The 7,411-nt window shown below is 39.6% G+C and overlaps 1 pseudogene; it reads left to right on the top strand.

Annotated features, from left to right (window-relative positions):
• Positions 1–6,177: 6,177 nt before the first annotated feature.
• On the top strand, positions 6,178–7,070 carry LOC118977127 (beta-enolase-like; annotated as a pseudogene).
• Positions 7,071–7,411: the final 341 nt, after the last annotated feature.

The raw sequence follows: 7,411 nt of genomic DNA, 5'->3' as shown, positions 1-7,411 counted from the left end.
CAAATTATTGTAGAATAAGATGCTTGGGCTTAGAAGTTGTTTTTCCATCTCCTGTATGACTTAAAGGTTCTGTGTTGTTAACCTTTGAAAAAAGTGTATCGGCATTTGAACTGAAGTGTAAATAGGACAGCAAAGTATCCCCAAGAACCAGACATAGTGAAGGCAGCTCATCAAAGTGAGGCTCCCCCAAAGAATGGTCGGTTTCAGCACGCATGTGAGACGGGTTGGTGCCCCTGCATGTAATGCCGCGCCGAGACCTCTCCTGAGAGATCCTAAGGCTTGGAGACTTCTGAGAGCTCACATGAAAGAAACCAACCTCTTGTTTGTTGTCATTTTGCTTTAATTTTTATTTTTTAATAAGAAGGATGTATATGTAATTCCTCATGACGATTTGGCATAAAAAATATGTAATGAAATGATCACTAGATTCGAGCCCAGTAACATAACTTCTCCTTACACAGTTACCATTTGTGTGTGATAAGCACACTTGAAATCTACGTTCTTGGTGAATTTCCAGCTTTCAACATAGTGTTAACTAGTCTTCCTGCTATCCATTAGATCTTTGGGCTATATGCAGCGTACATAGCTGCCACTTTGTACCCATTGACCTCTGTCTCCAAATTTTCCCCACTTCCCAGCTCCTAATAATCATTTTACTCTTTGCTTCTATATATTTGACTTCTTTAGATTCCACATACAAATGAGATCATGCTGTTTTTCTGTCTGGCTGATTTCGCTTGCATAATGTGCTCCAGGTTCATCCACACTGTTGCAAATGGCAGGATCCAAAAGAAGATCAACTTTTTAAAACAGCATCAGAAGCTGGTACTTGTCAAAACTGTCATTTCTTACTGCCAAGGCCAAACATGAGTCAAGAGTTCCAAAATGTACCAGAAATGTAAGTCTCTGTGTCTACTCTTATATTATTCTAAAATAGCACAGTATTTCATGTAAGAATCACCTCTAATACTCATTTCATTCATTTTTATATACTTAGTTACATTGGTATTAGCCTATGTCAGTGATGTCAAAGAGCAATAAAGAAAGTTTAAAAATTAAGCCAGTCTTGTTCATTGCAGCATTATTTACAATCACCAAGATATAGAAACAGCCCAAGTGTCCATCAGTAGATGAGTAAATACAACAACTATGGGGCATTTACAAAATGGAATACTACTCAGCCATAAAAAAAGAAGATAATTTTACCCTTTGTGACAGCATGGATGGACCTGGAGGGCATTGTGCTAACTGAAATAAGCCAGTCAGAGAAAGACAAATACCTTATGATTTCATTGATATGTGGAATCTAATGAACAAACTGAACTAACAAGCAGAGTAAAGACAGACTCATAGATGGAGAGCACGCTGACAGCTGAGAGGAGTCAGGGAGATGAGAGGATGGAAGGACTGAGCAGAAAGAAAAAGGACTTCTGCGCATGGATGACAGTGTGGTAATCGAGGGGAGGAGGTAAGGGGGACTAAATGGTAATGGAAAAGCACATTTTTGATTAAGACGATCTTAAATTATCCTCCACAAATGTTACTGGTTCTTTATACAGTTGCTTGCTCTACATTTGTTCTTTGACCTCACAGAAACCTCCCCCCTCACTACCCCTTCTTCCTCATGGACACCCTTATACCTTTACCTCCTTTTCTATTAAGCTTACACTTCTTAGTCCATCATTTAAATCTTTCTATTATCAAAAGGTGCAAGTATCTTCCTCTATTTCCTTCCAAGAGAGTAACAACTAACAAAACCTAAGAACTAGCAACATCCTGGGCTCACACAGATCCCACTATCCATCTTGTCCAATTCTGTACCAGGACTACTGAGTGTCATGAGCATAGCTCAGTTCTGCAAGCTGGCGTTATCACAAACCTGAGGTCTCCAATCTCTGCTGGGTCTTCAACACTACCTGACCACCATTTACATCAGGCATTCTCACATTAGAATCCTGAGAAACTTTCTAAAACTCCTGTTACCTGGGCCTCATCCAAGACCAATAAAATTAAATCCCTTCTCAGGGGGATCCAGACATCAGTAATTTCCAAAGTTCTCTCAAATAATCGCAATGCACAGCCAAGGTGTAGGGTGGTGTTCTCAACCTTGGTAGCACATCATCACCCAGACAGTTATTCAAAGGACAGGTGATCCTGGAGTAAAACAGGGGTCAGGTCTTCCAACTCCCACATGATCAAAAATCCACATATAACTTTTCACTCTGCCCAAACTTAACTGCAAACAGCTTACTGTCAACTGGAAGCCTTGCCGATAAAATAAAGTCAACACACATTTTGTATCAGATTCTGTATTCTTAACAAACCATAAGCCTGAGAAAAGAAGATGTTAAGAAAATTATTAGGAAGAGAAAATATTGATTTTATTAGTGTATGTTGTCTGCTTATAAGATGCATCATCTGTCAGTACCTACATCAATATTTTCTTATAGGAAAAAAAACACTGTAGTTGTTATGCATATGACTAACACTAGACCTCAAAAATGAGAAGATAATCTGAAAACAAACTTCATCTCCGTTTACATTGATAACAAAGAAGCAGTGATATGATGGCTTTATGGTAGCTTACAGTAAGTGACACACAGGGGGTGGCTACCAAATCATTACAGCACTAGTGTGTACTGCAGTGTGTCCTGCAGTGTGTACTACAGTGTGTACTGCAGTGTGTACTATGGTTAACTTTACACAGTTATGACAATACTGTATCTTTGCATTTTTTTACTGCAAATGGCATCATATGAAACCAATGGCATCATGTGAAATCCATGTTTATGTGCATATGTTTTGGTAAACTTTAACTTTTTATAACAGATTTGTGTATGTTTTATGATAGTAAGTGATAAAATAAACTAGTGTCTACATATATCCCATGTATTTATGACATGCCTAACATTTTCTTAATATTTTTAGGCTATACAGATCATCTGCAAGTTTTTTTAATTGTTGCAAATTTCCAAAAATTATTCAATGTATTTATTGAAAAAAATCCGTGTGTAGGTGGATCCATGCAGTTCAACCCTGCGTTGTTCAAGGACCAAATGCATGGATTCTGGGTTCTGCCTTCACCTATCTGATTTAATTTGTCTGAGGCACAGCCTGGGAGTTTTGAACAAATCTCCAGGTGATTCCAATGTGCAGACAAGGTAAAACCTTCTAGTCAGAGCCACTGTTTCTCAGGCATCCAATCTCCCCCATCCAACTCACAGCAAATGATGACTTTGCCTCCTTCTTCACAGAGAAGATAGAATCTATTAGAAAAGACTCCCTTATTCTTCTTCCTGTCTGCCACCAAAGTTACAGACAGACTTTTTCTGTCCATGGTTAGTCTCTGTACTTCCTTTCTGGCTCTGTCTTTTCCCATATTCTCTGTGATTTTACTCTACCAATTATTCCCACGCTTTCCTTTTGCCCATTCCAATCTATACTTAACATAGTCCATTCTCATTGATTCCAAAGGAAACGTTTCCTTCTCCCCACATTTGTTTCCAATTACCCTCTCTATCTCTATCACCTGTTCAGAAGCAAACATCTTGAAACTCTTGTATACTCCAACTGTCTCCTCTTTTTTACTTACTTGTCACTCCTTTATATGTGTCATCTGTTTATTATAACAACTTCAAAGAAACCAGTGACCCTGTCACTAACTCCGGTGCATAGTTCTCAACCTTTATCTTTATTAAATTCTCGGCAATATTTGACCTGGCTGACCTCACCCCAACTTCCTGAAATCCTCTACCTTCCCTGGGTTTATATAATCCCCTTATTTTTGAGGCTTTTCCCTTAGCTCAATGGATTTTCTTCCAGCTTCTCTGCCTTCTCCTGTTCTTTTAAATGTTGGTCTCCCCCAGGTTTCTGCCATTTACTGCTTCTCATGTCACAAGTTCATTGGTTCTTATGGCTTCGATTTCATTTTAAATACTAATTACTCTTTTGTGGGAATGAAATTCAATTCACAAATGCAGATAGTTAAGAATTAGGACTCATTTCAAACGCCATCTCAGAGATGTTGTTCTATAGACTGATAGAAGCCAACTCGAGTCCTTCTAGCAATCCCTGTAAGTAACGTTGCAGCCCTGCAGTCATAGGTATGGGGGTAGGGGTGGGCAGCTATGTAGCACTTCCCATACCATTGAACCTCAGTGGATTCTGAAAAGACCTCCCCACGCCCAGCCTACATTTTGTGTTCAGAGTTCACAGCTTTTCTGCTATTTCTGTATTACACTTAGGACACAGGGACTGGGTTGTCCTCCTACTTACAGTGCACATATTTCCCCTAGAGCATCTCTCTTCCTCTCCTTTGCCTCACCTGTTTCTCTGCCACCTTCAATTCCATTTCTCACCTACCTGAATCCTTCTCCTTATATTCCCCTGGGGAACTTTTCCTACTCTCCCTCATAAGTATTTCTTTATATTAAGCCACTGTATTACAGCTAATAAGGATGCAGTTAGGGAAATGCTTCCTAAGAACTTATAAACTTTGACTCTGAATTTAATAAAACCATACATCAAACTAATCAATAATATTTGTAAAGAACTTATTGCAGTGATAAACTTATAGGGATTACATAATACAGGATAGCTGTTCATATTTCATTATTTAAAAATAATGTCTGATATCATATCAAAAGTAAATGATTGAAAATAAATGTTTGAAACAAATATTAAAATGTGAATGCCAAGTATTGGGTTTTGTCATTTAATGTTTGGCATGAGGATTCCATGCCTAATAACAGTTCAAATGGACCAAACAAAGATTCAGACAGGAAAATCATTCAGCTTCTGTCAGCTGCCTTGTAGTAAAAAGAACATTAATAAGAGAGCCAGGTGATTTTGTATGACTGAATATAAAGTACTTAGAAATTCTGAGCCTGGTTTGTTCATGAATAAAATGAGAAACCAGGCTTATTTATTTCAAAAGTTCTTTCTATCTCTAAAAGCGTTTCATGCTACAAAAATAATTGCAAATAGTCACACAGAGCTTATGATGGAGAGTGCTACAAACAACACTGAAACTCTGTCATGTGCCTTTCAGGGACTGCATTCTCCTCCCTTCCACACAGAGCCAGCCTCAATTCTAAGTGTTTCCGTGGATAAATGCCTGAATCTCTAACCATCTGTTGTTGAAGGGTCTGGGTCTTGAACTTTCTAAAATTATCTCATGCTGTACGTGAACAATTTCTGAGTTGGTTTTTTACTTATGCCTATGAAAATAATACCTTTGTGGTTTATTGGATGTGTATTTATGATGAGAATTGAACAGGGACAGAATCACAGGTACGAAGATTATTTGGAGGGTTATCTGCTGGGAGGGTGTAGGGGAAGAATGGGGAGAAAGATGGAGGGATTAAGAAACATAATTAGTAGACAGGGGGGTGTTAAGAATGATATAAGAAGTGGAGAAGCCAAAGAACTTATATGCACCACCCGTGGACATGAACTGAGGGGGGTGATTGCTGGAGGGAAGAGGAGTACTGGACAGAGGTGGACGAAGAGGGAAAAAATGAGACAACTGTAATAACAGAATAAATAAAATGTGTCTTAAATAGGAATTTAACATATATATTCAGGAATAAAATAACACTATTTTCTATACTTTCTTTGCCTTGTTTGGGGGCTAAATCTTATACTATGCATATACAAATATTTATATATAATATCCATTTATAATTTTATATGTGCTTACATAGAATGAAGTAAAAAGTATTTGCCATTTGATATATTCTAGAAAAATTATGTATTTGGCATAATTATATCTCTAAATGTTTGGCGGAACTTACCTAAAAATCAGTTAAAATTGTTGTTTACTTGGTAGGAAGATTTTACGATATTGAGTTAGGACACTGCCCCAGCTGCCACCTAGACTCCGAGCTCACCCAAGGCCCCCAGCCATGGCCACGCAGAAAATCTTTCCCCTGGGGAATGCTCGACTCAAGAGGCAGCCCCACGGTCGAGGTAGACCTGTACACAGCCAAGGACTGATTCCAAGCAGCTGTGCCTAGTGGAGCTTCTACAGGTATCTATGAAGCTCTGGAACTAAGAGATGGAGACAAATCTCAATACTCGAGCCAAAGCATCCCAGATGCTGTGGAACAACACATCAACAAAACTCTGGGTCCCACTCTGTTGGAAAAGAAACTAAGCATTGAGAATCAGGAAAAGAGTTCACAAATTTATGATTGAGATGGTTGGGACTGAGAATAAATCCAAGTGTGGGGCCAATGCCATCCTGGGTGTGTCCCTGACTGTGTGCAAGGCTGGGGTAGCTAAGAACAGGGTCTCAATCTACTGCCACATTACAGATCTCACTGGGAACCCAGACCTGGTCCTCCCAGACCCTGCCTTCAATGTGATTAATAGGGGTTCCCATGCAGGAGTTAATGATTCTGCCTGTGGGAGCCAGCTCCTCCAAGGAAGCCATGCACATTGGCACCAAGCTCTACCACTTCCTCAAGGAGGTCATCAAGGCCAACTATGGAAAGGACACCAGCAATGTGGGTGATGAGGGAGGCTTTGCACCCAACATCCTGGAGAACAATGAGGCCCTGGAGCTGCTGAAGATGGCCATCAAGGGAGCTGGCCACCCAAACAAGGTGGTGATCATGGATGTAGTGGTTTGGATGTGGTGGCGTCTGAGTTCTATTGCAATTAGAAGTATGATCTTGACTTTAAGTCACCCAATGACCCCTCACGGCATTTCACTGAAGAGAAGCTGGGGGACCTATACAAGAGCTTCATTAAAAACTATTCTATGGTCTCCACTGAATACCCTTTTGACCAAGATAATCAGGCAACTTGGACCTTGTTCCTCTTCAGGGTGGACATCCAGATCATGGGAGACAACCTCACAGTCACCAACCCGAAGAGGGTCGTCCAGGCCATTGAGAAGAAGGCCTGCAATGGTTTGCTGCTGAAGGTCAACCAGATTGGCTCCGTGACCAAATCCATCCAGAATCAAGACTGGTCAAATACAACCAGCTCATCAGGATTGAGGAAGCACTCAGAGACAAGGCTGTTTTTGCAGGACACAGTTCTATAACCCAAAGGCCAAGTGAGAAGCTGGCAGCCCTAGGGCTACACAGGGCAGATGTAGGCCTTTAAGCCCTTCTCCCTGAAATAAACACTGGTGCCACCCAATAAATAAATAAATAAAATACTGATTTAATTTCTAGACTAGTCTGGGGTTACTTGGTATTACCAATCTTGAGTCTTGAGTATGTTATATTTTTCTAGTTATTTTTATTTATTTTATCTAGGTTTTCATATTTATTATCATTCACATTGTTCATCTTATTCCTTTATGATTTTAGCTGTTCACTGTAACTACACTTAAGTTCCTTTTTATCCTTAATATGTTATGGCTTCTTTTTCTCTAGATCCATTTTGCCAATGGTTT

Source organism: Sturnira hondurensis, unplaced genomic scaffold, assembly GCF_014824575.4.
Source record: "Sturnira hondurensis isolate 20B ecotype Veracruz unplaced genomic scaffold, ASM1482457v3 Scaffold0021214, whole genome shotgun sequence".
NCBI lineage: Eukaryota > Metazoa > Chordata > Mammalia > Chiroptera > Phyllostomidae > Sturnira > Sturnira hondurensis.
The sequence above is the reverse complement of the archived record's forward strand: the minus strand, read 5'-3'. Positions and strand labels throughout refer to the sequence as shown.